The 24,019-nt window shown below is 41.7% G+C and overlaps 1 protein-coding gene across 2 annotated transcripts in view; it reads right to left on the bottom strand.

Annotated features, from left to right (window-relative positions):
• Nucleotides 1–24,019, bottom strand: part of CHID1 (chitinase domain containing 1) — a 1,625,859-nt gene that overhangs the window by 1,440,230 nt on the left and 161,610 nt on the right. The gene's annotated exons all lie outside the window — the stretch shown is intronic.

The following is a 24,019-nucleotide window of genomic DNA, read 5'->3' as shown; positions in this document are numbered from 1 at the left end:
ATGCAACAGGGTTTAAACGAGTTAAACATTCAACGACAGTTGCAGCAACAGGTGAATAACCGTCAGGATCAATTGCCACAACCACCATTTCCGAATTGTGGGGGAGTTCAAAAATATAATTCAAGTGTGGGATTTCAGGGAAGTGAACAGTTGATAAAACCACAAAAACAGCAAAAGCAGCAAATGGTACAAATGCAAAATGCTTCACAACAATTTTTGTTAACAGAAAGCCAAGACAGTGATTCTGATGATTATTGCTGACGGTGCCCGGGAGAGGAGGAAGAGTGTGTTGTTGGAGCCACTCTTGAGGTTGACCAGTCTGGTCCATTTGTAAACGGGAAAGTTAATGATGTAGACATCACTTTTCTAGTGGACACTGGTGCTACCCGTTCTACTGTTAGATCAGTGGAAATTGAAAACCTACCTCTCTCTGGGGATACCATCCAAGTTGTTGGAGTAAGCAATCAACAAATTAAAACTGATTTGACTGATCCAGTTCCAGTTGAAATTGGAAATTACAGAGACAAACACAGATTTGTGGTTTGTAATAGTAGTCCAGTAAATTTATTAGGCAGAGACATTCTGTGTAAAATGAATTGCAGAATATATTGTTCTCCTGATGGGGTTGAATTACAAACAATGGAGGAAGATGGTTTGTATAGAATGACAATGATGTTGATGGAAACAGATGAAACAAAATTGTTTCCTGCATTTGAAAAGAAAGATTTGCCTGAAGAGCTCAAGGAAACAGTGAAATCTGAAATATGGGATTTTACTGGGAATGAGATGGGTCTGATGAAAAATGTAGATCCAATAAAAATTACATTGAAACAGGGAATAGAACTTCCTAACATTCCACAGTATAAAATGAAAGCAGAAACAATTGAAGGTATTATGCCTATAATTGAAAAATTCATCAAACAAGGTGTATTAAAAGAAATAGAGAGTAGTCCTTGTAATTCACCAATTATGGGAGTTAAAAAGTCAAATGGAACATTTAGGATCGTACAAGATTTGAGAAAGGTTAATCAAATCGTTGTTCCATGTTGCCCTGTGGTCCCAAATCCAGCAGTGATTCTGTACCAGATTCCACATGATGCTGAATGGTATACTGTTATTGATCTTTGCAATGCATTCTTTACTGTTCCTTTGCATCCAGACAGTTATGAAATCTTTGCTTTCAGATTCCAAGGTAGGACCCTCGGATGGTGTAGAATCCCTCAGGGCTATACAGAAAGTCCTTCAATATTTAATGAATTATTAAAAAGGTCTTTGGAAAACCTAGACTTACCTGGTAGGTCTACGTTGGTGCAGTATATCGACGATCTGTTGATAGCTGCTAAGACAAGAGAAAATTGTGTGACTGATACAATAATACTGTTGAATCGCCTTGCAGAAGAGGGACATAAAGTGTCCCCAGCAAAATTACAGTTTTGCAAACAAGAAGTAAAATATCTTGGTCACAGAATTGCAAAGGGAAAAAGACAAGTGACAGTTGAGAGAATTAAAATGATTCAAGCAATGCAACCTCCAAGGACACAGAGAAAGGTCAGAATGTTCTTGGGAATGGTTGGTTACTGTCGACAATGGATAAGTGGATTCTCAATAATTGCGAAACCACTACAGAGACTGACAAAGTCTGATGTAAAAGATCCAGTTATTCTCAATGAAGCTGAGATGGAATCTTTTGAGAACCTGAAAAAGAGTTTATGCCAAGCTCCTGCTTTAGGTATGCCAAATTATGAGAAAGATTTTGAACTGTATTGCAGTGAGAGAGAAGGATGTGCATTGTCTGTGTTGATTCAGAGACATGGGAATTTAAAGAAACCGATTGCATACTTCTCTGCAGTTCTTGATCCTGTTGCAAAAGCATTACCAGGTTGTTTGAAAGCAGTTGCAGCTACAAGTATCAGTCTTGAGCAGAGTGAAGGAATTATTATGGGATTTCCTGTAAAAGTTTTTGTGCCTCATTCAGTTGAAATATTGCTGACAAGAGGTAAAACTCAGCATTTGACAAGCAGCAGATTGACAAAGTATGAGAAAATCATACTAGGGGCAGATAATGTTTCGATTTCAAGATGTTTAAATCTGAATCCTTCTACATTACTGCCAGATTCTGAAATTGTTGATGACACTGAACTAGAACATGAATGTTTAGATGTTATGGAATTTTGCACGAAACCAAGACATGACATCAAAGATAGACCTTTATCTGAATCAGATTTTGTCTACTTTGTGGATGGCTCCTGTCTGAGGACAGAGGGAGGTGTTTTAAAAGCATCATATTCTGTCTGTACAGTTGCAGATGTTGAAGAAGCATCTTGTCTTGAAGGAATTCGTTCAGCACAAGTGGCTGAATTGATTGCTTTGATTCGTGCATGTGAAATATCAAAAGATATAAGAGTTACCATCATTACTGATAGTCAGTATGGGTATGGAGTTGTGCATGATTATGGACAACTCTGGTCTCAGAGAGGCTATATGACATCAGCAGGGTCACCAATTAAAAATGCAGTTTTCATTAGAAGATTAATTGAAGCAATACAGTTGCCGAAAGAAATCGCAATTGTCAAGTGTGCAGCACACACTAAAGGAGTGGATTATATCTCAAAAGGCAATGCCTATGCAGATGAAACAGCAAAATACTGTGCAAGAAAGGGTTGTGCATACAATCGGGAAAAGAGTAAAGAATCTGATTCAAATTCATTAATGCTAACAACAGTTATAGAAACATGGCATGAGATTAGGGATTTACAAAATGAAGCAGATGATGAGGAAAAAGATCTGTGGTTAAGATCAGATTGTAGACCACGTGATGAAGATGGAGTGTGGGTTTACAAAGATGGCAGAGTAGTCTTACCAAATTGCTTGATTGCTGACATGGCCAGATTATATCATGGTCCAGCTCATCTTGGAAGAGATTCCATGATCAGACTTTTCCGAGAAACTTGGTTCAATACTAAATTTAGAACAATTGCAGAATCTTTTTGTCAAAGGTGTTTATCATGCCAACAAATGAATCCAAACCGAAAATCAGTGGTGGGGACAGGAGTAATTGGTCGAGAGGGTGGTCCTTTTACCAGGTTACAGATGGATTTCATTGAAATGCCCTTACACAATTGCTTAAAATATGTTCTTGTGATTGTTTGTTTATTTTCAAGATGGGTAGAAGCATTTCCTACACGACATTGTGATTCAATTACAGTAGCAAAACTGCTGCTCAGAGAAATTATCCCAAGGTACGGTTTTCCAGTTACTATTGAGAGTGATGGAGGAAGCCATTTTGATAACAAATTGATGAAGTTAATTTGTGAAGCTTTGAGCATTGAGCAGAAGATACACTGTGCATACAGACCAGAGGCATCTGGGGTAGTTGAACAAATTAATGGAACAATTAAAAACAGAATTGGAAAAATGTGTCTTGAAACAGGTGTAAAGTGGACAGATGCTCTTCCACTTGTTTTGATGTCATTAAGAAGTACACCAGATAAAAAGACAGGTTTGAGTCCTCATGAAATTTTAATGGGAAGAGTTATGAGGTAAGCTTTTGTACCTGTAGGTAAACTGTTGAGCATAAATGACAGTGCTATTTTGGATTACTGTAAAAGGTTATCTGATATAGTGACTTCTGTGTCTAATCAGGTGGGAACTGAAGCACAATCAAATGAAAAAGTTTTGACACATGATCTGAGGCCTGGTGATTGGGTCAGAACAAAAGTACATCGGAGAAGAAATTGTCTGGCTCCTAGATGGCAGAAGCCTAGGCAAATAATTCTGATCACTACTAATGCAGTAAAATGCAAGGGATTGAAACGTTGGATTCATCCTAGTCATACTATTCCAGTACCAACTCCCGAAAATTCCGATGTTGAAAGTGATACTACAGATGATTCTGATTCTGAAGTAGAAGGTGAAATTAATCCAGATTCTGAAGATCGACAAGAAGGTCGACATCTGGAACCTGTGCCTGTGAATGATAAACTGACAAGAAAAGACTTGGAAATTATTGAAATAGATTCTGAAGGTGAAGAGAATCTGTTAAAAGGAAAGAAAACTGAGAATTCAGTTAATTCTGTTGGAAACAGAGAAGCGGAACAAAAGGAAGTTTCAGACCAGGAGAGTATCGAAAAGCAGAAGTCAAGCTCTGAAGTAAGGAACAGAAATCCAAAATCTGGAAAGTTGGAGGTAATTGAAGAAGAGGAAGAAAACGAATTACCAAGTACCAGTATTGGAAATCAGAGAGGTGTTCCTGAAGGAGTAAAACTGCCGAATAGAGAAGTTCCTGAGTCGATTGAAATTTCAGACTACGAAACTGAAGAAAGTGATGTGGATGGTGAAAGTGAAAACAGAAAGAAAAGGGCTTGGAAGTCAGAATCAAATGCTTCTGAACCAAAGAAGAAATTTGTGAGAAAAGCAGACTACTGGCCTGGTGGAAGATTGAGAGTTAGGTTGATCAAGAAACCTAAAGAACAAGTCGAAGAAATCAGTAGTCAAAAGAGTCCTGGAAAAGAAATTGGAGTTGGAAGAAAAATTGAAGTAGTGTCGAGAAAAGGAAAAAGGATAATAAGGCCAAACCAGAAATACAAGTCTCCTGAGTGGACTTATTTAGTAATTCCACCTGTAATTGACATTTATGGTAGTAGTGAAGAAGACGAAATCGAAGAAATTAGTGACAATGATTGAAGTACAAAAAAAAAAAAATTGGCAAAAGGCTGAAGAAATTTTGTTAGCTGACATAAGGTCGAAGAAAAACTGTTTAGTTGAAAAAAAAAAAAACTTATGTATGACATAAGGTCGAAGAAATCTTGTTTAGGGTTTTAAAAAAAAAAAAAAAAAAATATTTTAAAAGGGGGGTATAAATAAATATTTAGTTTCTTAGAAATTTTAAAATAGATTTTTGTTTTATTTCGAGACAAAGCTAACCAAAAATGCCTTATGTTAAGGAGAGCACTTCAAGGTGTTCTGTTTTCAAGAGATGTTGTAAGATGACTCTGGTGTGTCTGCTCATTTTAATTCTGCTCTGGTTAGTTTTAGCTGTGATTATCCCTTTGGAGATGAACAGAGAATTACACAAAGTTAACAAAACAAGCAAAGCTTTAGTTAGTCAAACTAAACATAGTACATCTGCAAAAGTTATTGATCATCAGCCTAACATTCATCAAGATAAATCTATTAGTGATTTTTCAAGCAATACATTCACAAAGCTTTTGAGTGAATATGTAAGGGTAATGGACGCAAAAGATTGTTATGTGTGCGTAAAGATACCTGCTTCTGTTTCTGAGGGAGTAACATACAATATGCTTCCTCTTACATATGGTGTAACATGTAGTGTGTTAACTAGCTTATTTTATCAAACTGGACGCTTAGAATATTACTATTCAGATTTTGACGAGATTTTTGCGAATATAAAGATTGAGGGTGCTTTAAATAAGCATAAGAAAGCCAAACAAATGAGAGAATTTTTCATTGTTACTAATGAACTCACTTATGAGTATGCTTACAAGAATAATCTAACCTGCAAATTAAGTGCTGAGGGAAAGAAATTTTTGAACCTGGTTGAGGAGAGAAGAGCAATTTATAAAAGAAATGAATTAGTCAAGCAGACTAAGTCCAGGTTCTGGCAGAAAGAAGATGAGAAGTTAAATGGCAAAATGCTTGAAAATGTTGCAATTCACATAGACAAACCAGTTAGTGGAAAGCTTTGCATTAGAAGAGATAATACACTTTTTGATAATTATTTCGTAGGTGCAAGTAACTGTGAAGATACTTATCAGATTTTGGGAGGTTGGGGATTCAAGGGTGGAAAAGATCCAATCTTTCCTGGGATTTATTTTGTTTGTGGTGACAAAGCCTACTACAACCTTCCAGACCATTGGTATGGAACTTGTTATGTGGGAATTGTTTTTCCTAAAGTGTTTCATGTTGACAGAGATTCAGAAGGATTGTTTAAAATTCATAATTATGTAAATAGAGTCAAAAGAGAAACTTTCACAGAAGTTCTGGGAGACATTTTTCAAGCAGTGATACCTTTTGTTGGTATAACCCTAAATGCAGGGAGAATTAGAAAATTGTCCACAATTGTTGATAGATTATCAACTGACACAGCTGATGGATTTCAATTAGTGAATGTTGAAGTAATTGCAATCAGATCAATGGTAATCCAAGATCGCCTTGCTTTAGATATACTTCTAGCAAAAGAGGGAGGAGTCTGTGGCATATTGCATGTACAACATTGTTGCACATATATACCTGATGAAAGTAAGAATATTGAGATGTACATTAAGAACATTACACAAATGCATTCAGAGATAACTCCTTTAGAAGAAGATGATTTTACAGGGAAACTTTCAACAAGATTCCAAGCAATTAAAAATTGGTTTCATGATATTGGTAGTTCAATTCTTGGCAAAATTTTGGCACCTTTGATTATAATAATATTCATTTTTATTTTGACGAAAATAGGTTGTTTGTTGCATAAGAGAAAGAAACAGTTGAAAGAAAAGAAAAGGATCTATAAACTTAGAAAGGAAGAAGAAAGGGAGATTGAATTACAGGAGTTGCATAGAGAGCGTTATGCTAATTCCAAAGATTATGCAGAGACAGGTTTTTAGGATTACTGACTTAAATGAATTTGAATCATTTTCTCGAAAGTTTAAATTACCAAATTTTGGGTGTTGGTGTGGTGATTTGTTAATCACCAGATGAGGGAGTTGATGGAGCGAGATAGAAAACAGAATTCTGTTTAAACTCGCGAAGTCACATTTCCATAACATGAATAATAAAATTAATGATTTGTGATGTGTTGTACTAATACAATCTAGATTAAACTTTACACATGGGGGGACTAACATGTGTGCTCATAAACGTGCATAAGTGTTGCATCTTTTTGTTCGTGCAAAATAATAAAATAATTCGTTGTTTTCGTTTTTGTCATTACTAACTGCAGCAAACCTAAAAGAGGCATGTGCTTATTTTGCTTTCCTTGTCTATGTGGTGTCATTTCTACTATTCTAGGTGCACATAAGATTACATGGATTTCATGAAGACTGGTAGATATAAAATGCTGCTTTATTTGTTTGCAAATGCTAGGTAACATTAGACTAATTGGGAGGGTTAATCATTTAGAAAACGAAGGGTGGTTACAGAATCAACATTTTTTCTTACATTAATACTTTTCTTGTGTTTGTTTTATACTAGAAAGCATAAGTTGCCTACTTTGGGCCTAGTTTGCTCGAGTTTGCTAAAAAGCTGAATTTTACTTCTGCAAAAATCACGAGAAGCCCATTCTGAAAAAGTGTTCGTCAAAGCTGCATTCACTGAGCAAATCTGACGTGCTGTCATCATTTTGTCGGACGTGGTCAAGGTCATAAACCGGTGGAAAAGAACAATTTTGTCAAGTCCTAACTTGGCACCCGCGGAAGTGAAATGAACGCTACGAGAACATTAATTTACAATTGTTGCAAACCAAGGAAGCTCCTAGTCACGTTTGGAAAAGACAATGGTCCTTAAGAAATGTGACCTAATGGAAGTTTTGAAATGTGGGTGACATGTCACTTGTCACTCTCAACCAATGGGACATCGTGGTTTTCTGAAAAACTTTCCTTTACTTAGATTAGTTAGCTTAAAAGGTATAACAAGTCATGCCCTTAGGGATGGGCTGGCTGCTGCTTTCTGACTTTCCGATGAGGGTGAAGTGCTGCTGGACTTTACTTGGAGCACGTAAGAAACCTCAAAGAACTTTACTTTATTTTCCATTTATATAGCTTAACTAGGGACTTAGGCTTTAGAAATGTTAAACTTTTAAAATTCTTATTCAAACTTTGATTCACTTGCTTAAACTGTATTTTTCTCATGATTCTTTTTTAAACATGCTTACTTTAATGTTAATAAAATTGCATTTATAAAACTACAATTGAAATACCATAATTTAGTAAATAAAATCTTACTTTTGACAAACAAGCTGGTCTTGATTATTCAGAAGTGCAGGTTACTATTAGCTAGATCCCATCGCCAATGGTGGTCGTTTAAATAAGTTAGGAATTATTATATTGACAACATTCTTTCCGCAGATGTATAAAATTATATATAGTTTGTAAATAGGGTGTATATAGATTTAATCTGACCACCTGATTCAGTAGGCCCAAATATGTCATGTTTATAAATGGGTCCATGAATTAGTGTAGAAATTAGTTTATAGGTTATGAAATTGGGTAGCGTTGTTTATGATATATTTCCTATAGGCCGCTGGATCACCCCCCACCACTCTGTATGGTAGCAGCCGCTACGGGGAGAAACCCATAGCGCTTGCACAGTATTCAAGACATGGGTGCAGACGAAAAGAGGCAATCGAATGCACACTCAAATACAGTGCAACTTCTACGTGTGCCCTTAGGAAGGAGAAAAAGGGTCTTTGTGGAATCCACACATATCATCATCAGTCACTGCAGCCACCTGAGGGGCATCTACCGCCCTTCAAAATGCAGGCCAGGTTATCGCCTGCAGAATGAAAGGGGCTGGCCGATTCAAATACCTGGCCTGCCTTTTTCTAATGCCAGTAGGTTCATTGTGACCTAGTTTATGCCCAGTGGACGTCCATGTCTAGTGAACCTTATTTGAAGAGTTTCAGAGTACATTGAGCGCTACCTACATTATTGGCCATGAAGTTCTTCAAAGCAAACCCAAGGAGATAATGGACGGAGTGCTGAAACTTTTCAGACACTCACCCCTAGTTACAGAATCCATCATCGTTCTATAGTGTCGTGCAGTTCCTAGGAATCCCCAGGACCTGCGCAGGACCTGCGCATTTAGGATGACCTCAACTAGGGGCTTGGTGTCAAAACCACTTCCGGACACCCCCACAGGATATGTCAGTTATTCGACCAGCTAGCACTACAGTGCCACTACCACACCCTCCCTGTATCTTACAGTGATGTAGGTAGTCTCTGGCAACCAATGAACAGGACAACCCTGATTCCACAGGGATCATTGAAAACAGTACAGTATTTTTCGCTCAGTAACTCGTGCTTACTTATTCTCAGAAAATACACAGCATGGCGATTAGTACGTTTCAATAGGTATTTATTGGTCCAGCGTCAGTCTAGTGTAAAACATATTTGCTGCGACATCTACGAGACAAAAGCATACAAATGAAATCACAAGTACTAATATAGTAAACAGTAGATATTGGGAATGAAACGGATGGGTAACTTTGCCCTAGTCTCTCCAATCATGCTGAGCAACATAAAAGGTGAGGCAGCAGCAGTAGCTATACACCACCGCCTAAGGGAATTAGCTCCAATAAACAAGGAGCAGGAATTACCAACAATTATCAAAGAGACCTATGCCGCATTAGGTGGTGATAGCTTGGGAGCCAAACCAGGGAAGCCAAAGATGGCGGGTAGTCCCGACAAGGACAACTCAAAGAAAGCAACCTCTTCTTCTAAAAAGAAATGGGAAATTAAAAACTCTAAGAATAACAATTCAGAAAATAATTCACGATCAAGGGGTCGGCCTCCCCAAAGGGATTCCTCTGAAAAAAGGTACAGCCTTAGGAAACATGATAGCATTAAAAAACCGGACTTGTATCAGGACACTGACACACGTTCCTTTCGTTCCTTTAAGGGTTCATCAAAAAACTCAGAGAGGGACATGCGATCAGCACAAAAACAGGAAGATCAACAAAAAAGGGAAACACATCAAAATTCAGATTACATAACAGGAAGAACAACCTAAAGCAAAACCTCAATTCAAAAAGCAGAAAGTATCAGGCTTGAAAATTAGACATGCCCAGGTTACTGAGGACTCAGCTTCTGAATTGGGATACATACATAATTTTCAATGAAGGTCAGACAGTCCTAAATGCATACAAATCACATTTACACAAAAATGCTGAAATGCAATTTGCGGCTACAGAAAAAATACTGACAGCAGTACAGACTGATGTAGTGAGAGAGGGAGCACTAGCACAGGGGGAAACACGTTATCATTGTAAACCCGGGTACCGACTTTACAAGCTGTTACCAAAGCGAGCATTCCAAATACAAAAGCACTGCATTTGCGATGGATACAATGTGCTAATTCATCTCACTGCACCAGATGTAGATTACAAGTACGATTCTACATTGAAAACACAAGTGTTCCTGCAGTACGAACAAGAATTCCTTCTCCCGAATGAAATCTTGCCTCTAGTGAAACATGAATACATCATTTATACTGATGGTTCTGCTCAGCCTGCTATTGGAAGTAAACAGTATGCAATTTCTAGGCGATTGCACAGCACATTTGGCAGAGCTGAAAGCCCCGATACTAGCACTACAATATACAGATCGGAAATTCCCACACTGATAGTGTGCAATTTGTTTTATTGTGTGCAGTTCTATAGTGAATATCTTCATTACTGGGACCAGAATGGGTTTAGAGATTCCAAGGGTTGCACAATTAAGCATAAATTGTTATTGGAACAAGTGGCAAAGCTGAAAGCATGCGGGCCAATGGCTCAAGATATTCACACCTTGAGTCATCAATGTGTTGGCGTACACATTAAAAGCAAATTCATTGGCCGATAAAGCCGCCAAGACGACAGTGCGAACTGTTGCCGTTGCTGCAATCACTTGTTCTAGCATGAGGGTAGATGGAGACATATTGATAGCTGTCAACGCCTCAAAGAACGGCTCTGCTGTACCGAAGGGCTTTCCACTCAAGTATTCCTATAAATCAGATGCACAAAATACACCATATGCTCAAATTACAGGAGTTATTCCAAACATAGATCGCAGATTAGGTTTAATTCTAGCTGCACACAAGGGTCTGGGCTCAGCACAAGCAGGAGTCACTGTTACAATTTCATTACTAAGGCCGCGATACTGGTGGCCAAGTTTGTCTAAACAAAATAAGGGCTTATGCCTTAAAGTGCGACATCTGTCAGCAGATGAAGGGTACCACCGTAGCACGGCCACCGCAAACAACATTACTTATTTCAGACAGACCTCTCGTGTATGTCCATTTGGACCACTGCGGCCCCTTAAATTCAGATGGGGCTTACAAGTACATCTTGGTGGCAGTTGATTCATGCTATAGATTTCTATGGGTTTGGCCTCAGCGCTCAGATGACGCTCAAAACGTTATAGATTCTTTATCAGGATATACGCAATTGCCACGTTACATTCCGACTGCTGCCCTGCGTTAGCTCACGGGCTTACAAGGAAGACATGGAAAGTATGGGCGTGGCTTTGCAGTACTCCTCCCCCTCCTATCCCGAGGAGAATACAGTGGTGGAGAGGAAAAACCAGAACCTAAAGCAATCCTTAACAACAAGGGTATTAGGTGCGGGCGGTAGTTGGGGTAATCGCCTTAATGGGGTCCAGAGGGCACTAAACAATATGCCAAGAAAACGTTTGGGAGGGCGTACCCCCTATGAGACCCTGTTTTAGACAATAATGTGGGTACCTGACCCCGATTGTGCCAGCACTGTGGCAGGTGTAAACCCATTTTTTATTTTCTCAAAGTTTTATATAGTGCGAACTTGACCCGAAATCAGGTATCAGAGCGCTTTACATGAGCACCAGTTTCGTTACATGAGGACACATTCATTTTTGGTAGGCACGGGGAGATTAAGTGATTTGCCCAGAATCACAGGATGTTGAGCGTCGTTGCCGAGACTCGAATCTGGTTCCCCAGATTTAAAGACCACTGCCCTAACCATTATGCTACATCCTATTTGAATTGAATGAGAGTCTGGTTGTTTTACAGGAACTCAATGAATTTCGGGCATTACAAAGCAATGTCCAAGTAAAACACACCGCCACCGGGGAAGTGGAACCGGTACCGGCAAGACCAGTCTGGGTCTCGAAGATTGGGGACCTGGTAAGAGAAAAGATCATAGACAAGAAGGCTTTTGGGCCATCCTACAGAACATCTGTACCTGTCCTGGCAGTAAAAGGAACAAGAATGGTACTTCTTCAGCCGCTTGCCAGTAAAAAGAAAGAAGATTCGGCTCCATTGATCTTATCCAATCACATAATGTGGCTGATTCTAAACAGTAGGCCGCATGAAGTCGTGAGTAGCCGCAGATCTCCTCTCTCTACTATACAGGAAGTTCAGATAGAAAGACTAATAACGTTTTAAGACTCCTATGTGCAAGATACCGGAGTAGCAAATGACGGAGTACGAATTACCAAAAATCCAAATGCAACTGAAACGCAAATTGCAATTCTGCCCAATAATGACATTTACATCAATATGCTTTCACAAGAAGCAACTGCCAGTTCTACAAACACTGCTGAGCTCCCAAAGATAGATCGAACTGCGTCTGGATACTTCATCAACTTTGATGACTTTTCTTCCGATCCAAGTGAAACTGAGCAAACACCTCCCATTTCCAAAAAAAGAAAAATGATGACAATTCTATCTCTGGCTGAAAAATACTTATTTTGTGTCCCTTTGGTTGCATCTTTAGTTTGCATTAGGGATTCTCTTCCTGTTAATTTGGATTGGTATAGTAACTGTCTTTTTCCTACTATTGAATTGACATTACCTCCCACAACGCTCTGCAGTGCAATCTGTGAACTTGGTCCTGAAACTTCATACATCATAACACCATTACCAGAGAGACCTGCCCCTAGTGAACATTACAGCAGTTCCAGTACAGGATGGTCTAGTTTGGGATAGGGTTTTATATGATGTATTTGGTCCTACTGAACATTTGAAAATTCCACATCTATTTAAAATTTCATTGAATGATTTCAATCACCCAGAGTACACTCTCTGATGATTGGGACATTGAAATTGTAAATACTATGCTCTCAAATCTAGAACAATCTGCTGAATTTTCTTAGGAATAGTATGAAGATACACCTGACTTTGACAGTATGTATTGTTACCACCATTAGGGTCATCACTTTTTGCATAAAGCAAGTGTCCCATGCACTGTTAACAGTTATCATCAATGGGAACATTGCCCAAAACCACCAAAAGATAGTTCTGCCACATTCGCAAAGAAATTTGCATACTTTTCAGGGTTCAATACATCAGACCCAACGTCATACTATTATAAGCTAGTACAGATTAATTCAGCTGTGAAGAAAATACTTGATAAACACCAAGCTTATATATTCTGCACCCTTTATCTCCCAACTGTCTATATAAGGTTTTGACTATTGGAGGGACACGATAGACAAAAATTCGATCTGAGGAATGAAAGATTGGCAGGTTCGGTGATCTGAGGCTATATTTAGAGCATGCCTCATTCCATTACAGATAATTTTGCTACACACAACAGTGCAACAGACTACCTGCTACGGGTTTGCAAAAATAAAAGACTTGAAAACACCACACATCTCCTTGCCCACACCTATTGAAGGTATATTAAATGACACTGATAAGTGAGGAGATGCTGGGTGCAATGCTACAGAATGGTACATACAATTCATCAGCTCACAATTGGAAGGGATGTTTGGTTTGGCTGATAGACACTCAGAGGAGTCAATCAACATTCAGGGATAACACTGGAGGGTTTAGTATCCATAGGCCTGACCCACGCTATGTACACACAGCCAAGGACGAAAAAAAGTGGTGACCCTTATACAGAATAATTATACAGTGCCTGAGAACATGTTTTTGTACGTCAGGTACAGGGATTATGATAGAATACTAACTGCCGGGTGTCGAAAAGACAGGTGCAAGCTACTAGGTAAAAGGTCACCTGTTTGGAACACTTATTGTCGTGTGATTGGGACATTGTATGTAAAAAGGGGGTCTACATGACAGGACTAGCCTAAAAGACATGACAATAGCTCACCTCCCCACCCCAGTTCAGACCCAGCCATATACAAATCAGTCTTGACCCTGTTCCTCATGGAACAGTCCAGCCTGAACTGCCAAGCCAGGGACCGATTTCGAGGTAACACCCCCCCATCAGCCTGGCTAGCTTGAAAACAGTGGCAAAGTGAGCAAGGGACCCACGTCTGGGCATACCCTGAAAAATTAGGGTGAGAAAAGCAAGCACAAGGAGATGATGGACGGAGTGATGAAACTTTTCAGACACTCACCCCCAGTCACAGATCTGGGTTGAATCCATCATCGTTCTATAGCTCACTTTGCCACACCAGTTCAGACCCAGCCATATGAAAATCAGTCTTGACCCTGTTCCTCATGGGAACAGTCCAGACTGACCTGCCAGCCAGGTCTTCCTTGGACAGGAAACAAGCATCCTGGGACCGGTTTCGGGGTAACAACCCTCATCACCCAGGGTAGCTTGAATCCAGTGGCAAGGTGAGCAAGGGACCCACGTCTAGCGGGGCAACACCCCCACGCCCTATTGAAGAAACCGCCGCTGTTCCAAGTCACGTCAACTCCAGCAGCCAGGCCAGGAAATCCCACTGCTCGCACAATGGCTGCCCTTCTTATGTTGTCCAGTACCTTCAGTATATTTTCTAGGACAATCATGGCCTCCACTGTAAGGTCGACTGACCATACAATTTTCTATTCAGGTTGCTTTGATTTGGTCTCCTGTGATTTGCAATGTGTTCTTCATGGAGGACACCACAGATTCTGTTACAGAAAACCTTGTTTCCATTTTTCAAACCACCTAATTTCTACAGCCGACACAGGGTTTCAGCTTTATCCAGATTCCCAAGTGTTGCCATCAGCTCCTAATCCTTCAACAATTGTCATCCTTCTCATCGCCCTCCTCGTATCCGGGTGAAAAAGGTTTTGTTCATCTCTTTCATTTAACTTATTGACCAGGCTGCCACCCCCATCAGTATGAAATTGCCACTGTTATCCTACAGCAGACACAGACCAGGGACATTGCCTCTGCTGCCCTCCTCCCGCTGGCCCAACTTTCTGTTATAGGCCAGGACTTCTATCAAAACCCTCCACCACAGTTTTCTGCCACTGATACAATGGCCACCAGGGAGATAGCATTAATACAAGGAGACAGGAGACCCAGTTATTTGTGACAGTGTCTGTTTTGCCTGTATCCGAGACAAGTGAGCGCAATGCACCAAGGTGAATCGGTGCTTGCTTCACTATTTCCGAGACAGTAAACTTTCAATAAGATGGTGTGAAAAATGAAACTATATTATATATAGAGTCCTCACCCACTTGTACCACCTGTGGCATGCTTCATCATTGGACCCTCACCCAGACAACGGAACGTGAATGGGCGGGCTGGACACGTTTGTAAGTGGAGTTCTTTGAGTGGAGGCAGGGTTGAGTGAGTGTGTTAAAATAGCCTTTAAATCCTTTTTAACAAATGTATTATTCTGGGATCTATGGCTAGGTTAAAATAGATCAGCGTGATGCTTTTAATGTTCTCAGGCATCTGATCAGTCGACCTGTTTCAGCCTTAATATAGCCCGTGAAGGGTCAGTATGCTTTCCTCAGGACCTCGTTTTTTCTCTTCTCTTTGCGACTGCTAATTTTCTGTGCAATTAAATAGTAATAAACATGCACGTTACTAAACAGACCATATTTATAGGACCTTTTCCTTGTATGGTTGTAACTGAAAAGGGAAAAAGTGGGGGACGAATTAGGCATCTGTGGTCACTCGTATTTTTTGGGAGCACCCTTAATAGTGAGATTATTATAAATGGCTATAATTATTTAGGTGAAAACCATGTGCTTGCCTTAAAATAGTTGTCACCACATCTAGAGAAGTAGCATAATTAATATTTAAAGTATCACTACCAAAAGTACATTTAAAAGTAAAAACATACTGGACCTATCACATACATGACTTGTTTTTTTAATAGACAACATAGGGGTGCCAGGGGAGGACGGATTCTGTAGTCACACACTAGGAGGAGAAAATTAATTTTAAGTCATTTTGTTTTTAAAAAAAATGTACTTTCTGCATTAACAGAGCAATTCGGTTAATCAGTGTAGAAAAATGGGAGGTGAAATTAGGAGAGAAAAGACATTGCTTCATCAAGAGTACGCGTCTGCTCACGCTCGTAGTGCTCCCTGTGTCCATGAATGTTGAGGGAGGTCAGTTTGTTCTCTCCTTTTATATGCCTCGTGGATCCTTGTCATGTGATCCTGGTCATGTGATCTTTGGTCACATGATCAGGACCGGAAAAGAAATACTCTTTCGGTTGCTTTGAAGAATACAGTAAAATGGCATGGAGCAGAGTGGAGTGGCGTATTGTGGTGTATGGTGCAATGGTATAGAGTAGATTGTTTCAGAGTAGAGTGAAGTGGCGTAGAGTGGATTCAATCAATCAATCATGGCATTTATAGAGCGCACTACTCACCCAGAGGGTCTCAAGGCGCTTGGGGGGTGGTGGGGGGCCGCTACTGCTCGAACAGCCAGGTCTTGAGCTTCTTCCTGAAGGAGAGGTGATCTTGGGTCAGGCGGAGGTCGGTAGGGAGGGTGTTCCAGGTCTTGGCGGCCAGGTAGGAGAAGGACCTTCCTCCTGTTGTCGCTCTTCGGATGCGGGGGACGGTGGCGAGGGCGTGGTTGGTCGATCGGAGGTGGCGTTTGGGAGCGTAGAAGTTGAGGCGGTTGTTGAGGTAGCTCAGGCCTTGGTCGTGTAGGGCTTTGTGTGCGTGGGTGAGGAGACGGAAGGTGATTCTTTTGTTGATGGGAAGCCAGTGCAGGTCTCTCAGGTGTCCGGAGATGTGGCTGCGTCGGGGGATGTCGAGGATGAGTCTAGCTGAGGCGGTCTGGATCCGCTGGAGTCTTTTCTGGAGCTTGGCGGTGGTTCCGGCGTAGAGGGCGTTGCCGTAGTCCAGTCGGCTGGTGACGAGGGCCTGGGTGACCGTCTTCCTGGTCTCGGTGGGGATCCCCTGGAAAATCTTTCGTAGCATGCGCAGGATGTTGAAACAGGACGCGGAGACGGCGTTGACTTGTCTGGTCATGGAGAGGGAGGAGTCCAGGATGAAGCCCAGGTTGCGTGCGTGGTCTGTCGGTTTGGGTGCGGTGCCCAGGGCGGGGGGGCACCAGGAGTCATCCCAGGCGGAGGGCGAGGAGCCCAGGATGAGGACTTCCGTCTTGTCTGAGTTCAGTTTAAGGCGGCTGGTCGTCATCCACTCGGCTACGTCTTTCATCCCTTTGTGGAGGTTGGTTCTGACGGCGGCGGGGTCGTTGGTCAGGGAGAGGATCAGCTGGGTGTCGTCGGCGTAGGAGATGATGTTGAAGTTGTGCTGGCGTGCGATGGCCGCCAGGGGGCTCATGTAGACGTTGAAGAGGGTGGGGCTGAGCGAGGAGCCCTGAGGAACGCCGCAGATGACTTCCGTGGCTGCCGATCTGAACGGTGGTAGGCGGACTCTCTGTGTCCTTCCAGCGAGGAAGGAGGTGATCCACTCCAGTGCCTTCTCCTGGATTCCGATGTCGCTGAGGCGCTGCACTAGGGTGCGGTGGCAAACAGTGTCGAACGCCGCGGAGAGGTCTAGGAGGATGAGGGCCGCTGTTTCACCGTTGTCCAGCAGGGCTCAGATGTCATCGGTGGCAGCGATGAGGGCGGTCTCGGTGCTGTGGTTGGCTCGGAAGCCTGACTGTGAGGGGTCGAGGGATCCATTCGTCTCGAGGAAGGCGGCCAGCTGCTTGTTGGCGGTCTTCTCGATGACTTTGGCTGGGAACGGGAGGAGCGAGATGGGGCGGTAATTCTTGAGTTCGGTGGGGTCCGCTGTTGGTTTCTTTAGTAGGGCGCTGAGTTCGGTGCACAGTGGAGTAGGGTAGAGTGCATAGGTGTTAAGTGGCATAGTGTGCAGTGGAAGAGAATAGAGTGGTACAGAGTGCAGTGGTGCAGAATAGTTTAGAGTGTAGTGGCGTAGAGTGCTTTAAAATTGAGTGCAGTAGAGTGGCGTAGAGTTGAGTGGTGCAGAGTAGAGTGCAGTGGCATAGTGTACATTTGCGTACAGGACAGTGGTGCACAGTAAAGTGATGAATAGTAGAGTGGGGTGGAAAACACTGGCATAGAGTAGGGTGGTGCAGAGTAGGGTGTAGTAGCAAACAGTGTAGATAGAGTGTAGTGACAAAGAGTGCATTAGCCTAGAGTGCTGCAGCGTTGAGTGCAGAGGTGCATAGTAGAGTGGCGTAGATTTCAGTGCCAGACACCCAGGATTGGACAAGTAGGCCCAACCCCAAACCCTTTGGCAGCCAATTTACAGTTCCACATTATGAATCGGGGAAGGGCAAAGTCTGAAGTTAAGGTAATATTTGTTCCCATATGTTCATGCTTTTCAAACTTTTATTTATGGTTCATTAGTGCAAAGCCTTTAAAATTAGGGCGAGTGCTCTAAGGAAATGTTGGAAGATCCGACTGCACTACGGACAGTGGTTCCAGTATAAAAATATGTACACATATTTGCAAGTTTAACAACTTAACAGCAAGTTTAACAATATAAGGCTATGTATAATGCTCCCAGAATGCTCTCTGATGAGATGCAAATACTTTCAGACGTTTGAAAGCAAGATTGATGATTCTTTGCTTTCAAAATAAAATTTTCACGAAAAAAAGCTACCCGAATGTTTTTTTTGCGGTTTACTGTGAAATTTTGGGTACCATTTCTTTGAAGCATCATTTAGTAAAACGTGTTCATGCATGTTAGTATTTAAAAACAAATTCATATTGGAAAATCAGCGTAACCAGTTTCGACAAGATTATAGGAAACATGAAAATAAATGAGCATTCGCAAACCCAATAGGTGCGACATTAGGGCTCAGCCTTTTGGTTTTGTCAATGCGTGTATTGTTATGACACTGCTTTTGTAGAACTTTTTTGTTGTGAGAGCTGCCGATCCGTCACCATTAAAATAAACAATGGCAAAAAGCCAAAATAATTTTTATTCTCAAAAGCTCCTATTGCCACATTAGATCCTGGCACTGAACAAAACTACTTTGTACGCTGATATGCTCCTTGTGAAAGAGCAGAAAGCTTTCATTCACAGTGATAGAGAGGGATAGAATTTTAACAACTTTTTTTTTTAATTTTAATAAAGTTCTTGGTTAACGCCAGACCTAAATAGGGCCCAATTCTTAAAGAAAGTCACATAAGAGCACCCATGGTATATGTCCTTGCATTAGAGCAGAATTACGGCTTTCATCAATTCACAAGTATTTACAGAAGTAAGCCAGGACATCGTATTCCTAGAAAATATTTGAGAACGGCATTTTAGCACAAGCAAATATGCATGATTTGCTCATGCGAAAATCTGTTGAGCGTTTACAAGTTCACTTTCTCTCCAATCACTTTTTTCCCCAACCCTGGTAGAAGTTTTACTTCTTGTCAGAAGGTAATTTCCAACTTTTCTCAGTATAAGAAAAGTTTAGATAAGACATGGTGAAAACCCCTAAAATATACTTGTTAGTAGACTTGCAGAATCAAAAGAGCATTTAAATCCTAGAACTATTCCTTATAGTTACCTCCAGCCCCAGTGTGTAGATATGCAGAAGTCATCACAAAATAAAGGAATTGCTAGTATTCCAACCTAGTATAGTATAAGCCCTGGCACAACCAGAGAGTCTGTTATAAGAGCTCTTATATAATTAGATTACGCCCATAATTTGTTGCCGCACTACATGGCACCAAATGGATTTTTTTTTACAGGACAAGTAGATTTATGAAGCAACCTGTCATATGGCCAAATAGGTATTTTATTACATTCCTCACCCCTGATAGCATGGTGTAGAGTGCATTCGTGTAGAGTGTAGTGGTGTGGAGTGGTGAAGAGTAAAGTGACGGAGAGTGCCCTGGTGTAGAACAGAGTGGCACAGAGTACAGTGAAGTACAGAAAAGTGTTGCAGAGTACAGAGTAGTGGCATACAGTTCAATGGTGCAGAGTAGATTGGTGTAGAGTGTATTGGTTTTTTAGTAAAGTGGCGTAGGATACAGGGGCATAGAATAGAGTGGCATACTGTGCAGTGAGGTAGAGAGGAGTGGTGCATGGTAGATTGCAAAGGCGTAGAGTGGAATTGGGCAGAGTAAATTACAGTGTTGCAGAGTGCAGTGGCAAAGAGTGCAGTGGTGCATAGGAGAGTAGTGTGGGTAGAGTGCATTGACAGAGTGGAGTAGAGAGGCATCTAGTGAAGTGGTGTAGAGTGGAGTGGTATAGAGTGCAGTGACAGTGTGAAGTGCTGCAGAGTAGAGTGCAGTGGAGTGGTGCAGAGTAGAGTGGATTAAAAGTGGAGCTTGCATGGTGTGGTGTGGTAGCATGCTGCATTACAGACAACACATCTTCAATTGAAAAGACCATTACATTTGCACAGACGTACAGTTTTACTGATAAAAGTATACGGAGCACAAATCATAAGTGTGGAAATGTCATCATCCATTGTATTGATATGTTTTAATTATGTTAAAATATTTGTTTCTACCATACTTCAGAATTACCATAAAATGTGCTTCATTAGTGCTTTCCATATTCTGAAATATCTGCACAGTTAAATTACTACATTTAAATTGTACAGCGAATAGGCAGCATGATTGTCAGATAAATCCTCTCTTTGCAGTCAGCCTGACATTTGACCTCTGTCTTTGAATGCACTGCAAATGTGACATGATGAGAACAAGATTTAAAGTCAGGTTTACAAAAATTCAGTACTGGTGAAAGAATACAGTAAATAGGTTTTGGGCAAGGGAACGGGCAAACCCAAGCTGGAAAGCCTAAAACAAATAAAGCTAGCAAATCGAAAGCAAGCAAATAGGAGTTACAAACTACAAAGCCAATGGTAAGCAGTCACAGGGATTCTTTCCAAATGTCCTTAGCAAACCAGACCGCTCTGCTGTCTGGTAGGCTTCAACCTAAAACAAGCATTTACAATGCAATAGGTCTCGCAATGACATTATTTTGAGCTATTGCCATTGTAAATGTTATTGGGTTTTTTCCCCTTTGTGAAGCATTAATCAAATGCTGTAATGCAAAATGGCAATAGCTCACTTTGTTGTAATTGCACTAGTTGGGTACAGCACCCCATCCAGCACACATTGGAACAGTTATGCATTACACGTTGTACAGCTATAAAATAGGAGCCTTGTCAATCATAATGCCCATGCACTCTGCTTCCTACGAGATTTGGGAGCAGACATCTTCTTCATTGTATATATAATATATTGTGTATAATTCTGTCTGTGTATCTTCTGTTCTTGGGCGTGTATGATTTTCTGTGTGTGTTCTATACTTGTTTCTATGCCTGTTTTAATATGTGTAAGTGTCTGTGCTTTGTGTGTTATTAAGTATGTATTTATCTCTGTGTCTATGTGTTCACACTGCCTGCGAACGAGTCAAGGTAGGGTGCTGGCCAGGGGACTCCCATCCACCCCTCCCTCCCATGTCAGAACAGGCAGTGTGCTGCGGTGAAGTGCCTGCTCTGCAGGATATTGAGCCGCACCATTCCTGAGTCTGGGGCCGGGATCCTTCCTGGCAGCTGCCCTCTGTTAGCTCGGCCCAGCTCTTTAGTGGGCCCTGATCCGGCGCATGTTATCGGCCCTTGCAGCCTATTGCGGCTCCCAGGCGCCAAGTGTGCGCCAGCACGGCTACCTCCCTCCTGCTCTGTCTGACTAGGGTTGCGAGCGGCGAATTCCAGCAATGGACGAGGCAGGGACACCGGTCTCTGTCATCAGCTCTACAGCCTTATGGCAAGGGCATTGGAGACTATCTGCACAGCCCTCCATTCCTGTCCACGTGGCTCCGCTGTGATGCAGGTGCAAGCTGAAGCCCCGTGATTGATTAAAAGGGAGGGAGAGCAGTGGGGTAGAGGAGGGTAAATAAGAGAATGAAAGCAAAACCAGTGTGCCGCTCATGTAAGGGCGCACGCTGATTGAAATACCTCATACAGCAGCACCACCCCCCTCTGTGACCAAGGGGGAGTGAAAGCAGACTACGGAGGAGCGTAGGAATCACACAAAAGCAAAAACAAGTCACCCTGTTTTTGCGAACCCATCGGTATAATTGTTACCAGATGCACTTCCCCGTAGCAGGCCATCACACGCTTACTTTAAAACACCGAAGGAAGAGATTATGGCCTTACAGCCTAAGCTGCCGAGTTTAAAGCGATGGAACCCGGTTCAAACCTGGGCAGGCGATCCACATCAGTGATTCTGGGCAAAGCACTTAATCTCCCCGTGCCAAACTAAAAACAAGCTGTCGGAAACATGATCCGGCACTACAAGCCTCCTAAAGATAAGAAATTGGTTTACGACAGCCGAAAAGCAGACGATCCAGTCCGGATGGGCCGGGCAAAAAGGGAAAAGGGCAGAGCCCCAGTTTCAATCAGAGGCCGTCGTTTTACATAAACGATGATTCCAGCAATGAAAATGAGGGGCGGGTCTTCAAGTCCCTTTCTGAAATCTCCTCATCCACAAAATGTCTCGCACAGCACGCATGCGCGCTGCAATGCTAGACGAGACCTAAAAAAGGAGTAAGGCACAGACCAAAGTAAACAACAGAAAATGGCACAGACAAGAAAAGAAGGGGGTAGGTGAAGACTGAAGTAGGAGTAGATATATTAACACAGGAGATGGCACCAAACTACCACACTAAGCAAAAAGCAAACATATTCTAGAGAAAAAGTACTTAACGTTTCAGAAAAGGTGCCCATAGCATCACTGCAGCTAAATTCGTCCTCAATCTCCCATACAGTTCTCACATCACACCACACCTCAGAGAGCTCCAATAGCTCTCGATACACAAACACCTCATTTCAAACTCCTCACTCACCTATTCTAGGGACTACACAACTTAGGCCCCACCTACCTGAACAGTCTTGTCTAATTCCACCAACTACCCAGGCACCTCTGCTCCTCAAGACTCTTATTCGCACAGACCCCACACATACATAGAACCAGGTCAGAAGATGCCCATTTTCTTACATCGCTGTTAAAGCAACTGAACAGCCTCACACTCGACATCAGAGCCACCTCTTCTCTTCCTGCATTTCGCAAGAAGCTGAAGACCTAGCTTTTCAATTAACCCACCAACCCCAGGCAGGGCTAGAGTATCCTTGCAGGTGATAGAGTGCTTTGTAAATACTCATAACAAAGCAATTATCATCTGTGATCAGGTTTCAGAAGCTTTGAAATCCTACACTCCTCCAATTTTCAAACAAAGAATGCTAAGAAACAAGCATTGGCAAAGACAAAGTGTCTAAGCTCGGAAATGCTGAGCTATTGACTTTGTCAATGCCTGCCTTCCAATTACATGCATACATAGGTGTCAAGACGCATAAATACACATGGCTGGTAATCCTGGAAAGGATTTACTATTAAAGAACATTCATTCCAAGATGGCCAACGAACCGCACGCATGATTTGTGACAAATGCGTCATAATGCAGGGGGCTTTTTTGATTTACTAACATAACATGGTGAACAGCCATGTTAGGCAGGTTAAATTAAAAAAAAAATTAAGTTAGTTCACGGTGTGCAATGCACTAAAAAGCAAGGAAGAAGCCTGGCATTGCTTTCCAGCTGATGGGTCATGGCGAAAACATAAAGCATGATGGGGAGCGGAGCAAGCAGCATTAGGGTTTGGGGAGAGGGGAGATGAAAGAGAGAGACAAACTGATTGTAGCAGGATGAGGGCAGTAGCATCAGAGGAACTTAAAAGAGAGAGTGCCTGGGTAGGAAAACCATGGACTAAACCACATACAGCCACTCTATGTAACATACACTTTCATGAAGTGTTCCATACACAAGGAAACAAATGGAGTCTACTTGGGTATCAAGAAAAAGAATAAAACTCATCCAGTCAGAATAATATGAGACAGAAATGCTTCTGTGTGGTTTAAACATAAGACACAGGAGGAAAGACATTTAATCAGTAGCAGGGACGTGAGGTAGAAAAAGCAATTCAATCATAAGGAGGGGACTGACACAAAGCCCGTTCTATGCATGTTGGAAACAATAGGCCTGGTCAACAGACAGCTAGAGTTGTCTCTAACTGAGGCTTAAAATGTACTTAAGCACCAACCAGGAAATGTAATAGCCAACCTGTTGTTGGACATAGTTGATACAAACTGGATGTATCCAAAAAAACGAATCACTGTAGAAAAAAACAGTGACTTCAAGTGGATACTTTTA

Source organism: Lissotriton helveticus, chromosome 3_1, assembly GCF_964261635.1.
Source record: "Lissotriton helveticus chromosome 3_1, aLisHel1.1, whole genome shotgun sequence".
Classification (NCBI taxonomy): domain Eukaryota; kingdom Metazoa; phylum Chordata; class Amphibia; order Caudata; family Salamandridae; genus Lissotriton; species Lissotriton helveticus.
This window is presented reverse-complemented; position numbering and strand designations above follow the sequence as displayed.